Here is a 2,452-nt window from a genome sequence, read left to right on the forward strand (position 1 = left end):
AATTCTTTGCTCTTCATTTTCTATAAGCAGAGTTAACAGACCCTGTTGTATTTTCTTGTCATTTATTAAAAGAAGGTACACCGCCATCTTGTGCCGACTAAATTGACTTGAACGCACCTGACGTCGTAAATTACGACTTGTCAACTCGTAAGTACGAACGTCCCAGGAGGACTTGAACGCAGCATAAGTTTTGTTTCGTGAGTGCTGAATTAGACCAGACCCAGATATCCACCTTTTTCTTCAACGCGGAAGTAAGCATATGGGTGAGACTTCCGGTTCTTTAGCCGCTATAGGCAAATAACCTGCAGTTAACGGTAAAACTGTTTCATACTGTTCATAATTAAGATTATATAAGACACACCAACTTTCAATATCAAGCAGCAAAACGACCTGTTGTTCAGCTAAAAATAGCTGGACGGAGTGGACGCAGATGAGACCGGAAGCCAGACCCATAGAATTTACTAATGGCCGCGCCCATTTTTACAAGAAAAAGGTGGGTACACTTAGAATTAGGACTGTGTAGGGTAAAGTTAGATGTCAACACTAATTTGACTTCTCATTGTACCATTTTAGCATTGGTTTGACTGAAAGTCTGATGTTTACACCGCAAGCTGGATGTGAAAATGAATCCTCTGGATCCCCAAAAGATCATTCTGAAAAGCACAGAGAGGGGTAGTCTCTCTGCATGACCGGTGAGAATTAGTCTTGCAGTCAGTGCAACCACTGTGATATTGTGGTGTGCTTTAAATCTCTGTCGTCTTGTTCTCCTCCCTGGAGCTTGACCAGTTTGTTGAAGCATCAGCCAGCAGATGTGATGGACATCACAGCCGCAGTGAACCAGCAGACTGCAGCCTCACTGAAGAACCAGCGTCTGGCTCTGGAAATGGCCAACAGACTTTCTGTGCTGGCCGCCCTAAATAACACATCTGTCAGGCACATTCTGTTTATCAAAATACAAAACTCTCAGAGCCGATGTTCTCTGATAGCAGACTAAATGGTTTCTGTGACTCTTCCTCTCTGCAGAATATAAATAATCAACTGTGCAAAGTGAGCGTGAAGGCAAGACTCAGCCATCCCATTGTGAGAGTGGGCATGATGGGATTGCGGGGGCAAATGAGAGGAGGAGGAGGTGGCGGCAGCAGCAGCAGCAGAAGAAGAAGAGGATTAGTCAAAGGATTTTACACAAGAAGTGAGTGAGTAGATGAGATTAAACATTAAAGCGCATGCACATCCATGTATGTGTGTTTCGGTGTGCAGGCATAAGTAGTCTGCGAGGGGTAGTCTCCTCTCTAGGTGTTCAGAAGGGGTGGGGCCAGCAACAGTGTGGTGGAAATGTGATTTGGACTGGACCAATGGGAAGCAAAGGGGGAGGAGCCATTACAAAGACAGGTGAGAACATGGAGGTCTATAATACCTATCCAAAATCCTGATCAGCCGGCACCTCGGGGCAGAGGTAGACCCCCACGACGTGGGGGTCTACCTGAGTTCTGAGCACCTGCACCTGTCACCAATCAATCACCTCATTACCAGCCTGCATTAAAGCACACACCTCGGACACCCTCACTGTCCGGTCTCGTTTACACGTAGAGGACTCAATGACTTTGCTACTGATTACCTTTGAATACTTCTTGCATTACTTACCTCCTGTGTTCCTCCTGGCGTCTCCTCGTCTCCAAGTGTCTCCTGTATCTCCTAGTTCCCGGATCGCTGAGGTGTGTGCTTCCCCCAGATCCCTTCCAGCCTCAATCAAGCAAAAGACTCGGATTACTCCACTCTCCATATCCTCTGCACTCTCACGGACCTTTCCCTCACCCTCACTTCCTCCGGACTCAACACCAGTACTCACTGTGACCAAATAAACTGTTTTGTATAAAACTAACCTGTCGTGTCAGACCTCTTCCGTAACAATAACTGGTCTGTAGGAGCTACTTCATGTGTCAGCCATCCTTTCTTTTTTCACAACAGGTTTTTGTATCATTCCGATTTGATTAGAATATGCAAGATTGACTGTACATATTTATATTGCTGGATTGTGTTTTACAGGTGGTGATTAAAAAAAAGAAAAGTTCATGTGGAACGGTTTAAACACTCACTCTGTGGTGATCGTTGGTTTTTCTATTATTTAATAAAAGATGTTTGCAAATTCCTGTCTTTGTCGGGCTTCGTTTTTCTTTATTTTACTTACAGGCACTGGTAAACAAAATTCTCTAAAAAACAAACAAAAAAACATTTCAAATCCTTCACTTACATGTCCGTGTTTATAACACAAGTTGCTTTGTGATTTTTCTTGTGATTTTCTTAGAAAAGTTCATGTGGAACGGTTTAAACACTCACTCTGTGGTGATCGTTGGTTTTTCTATTATTTAATAAAAGATGTTTGCAAATTCCTGTCTTTGTCGGGCTTCGTTTTTCTTTATTTTACTTACAGGCGCTGGTAAACAAAATTCTCTAA

General features: G+C 43.4%; 1 pseudogene; it reads left to right on the forward strand.

Annotated features, from left to right (window-relative positions):
* Positions 1–464: 464 nt before the first annotated feature.
* LOC107598009 (uncharacterized) lies at positions 465–1,430 on the forward strand (annotated as a pseudogene).
* The last annotated feature ends 1,022 nt before the right edge of the window (positions 1,431–2,452 follow it).

Source organism: Sinocyclocheilus grahami, unplaced genomic scaffold (assembly GCF_001515645.1).
Source record: "Sinocyclocheilus grahami isolate Dianchi unplaced genomic scaffold, SAMN03320097.WGS_v1.1 scaffold242.1, whole genome shotgun sequence".
Classification (NCBI taxonomy): Eukaryota; Metazoa; Chordata; class Actinopteri; order Cypriniformes; family Cyprinidae; genus Sinocyclocheilus; species Sinocyclocheilus grahami.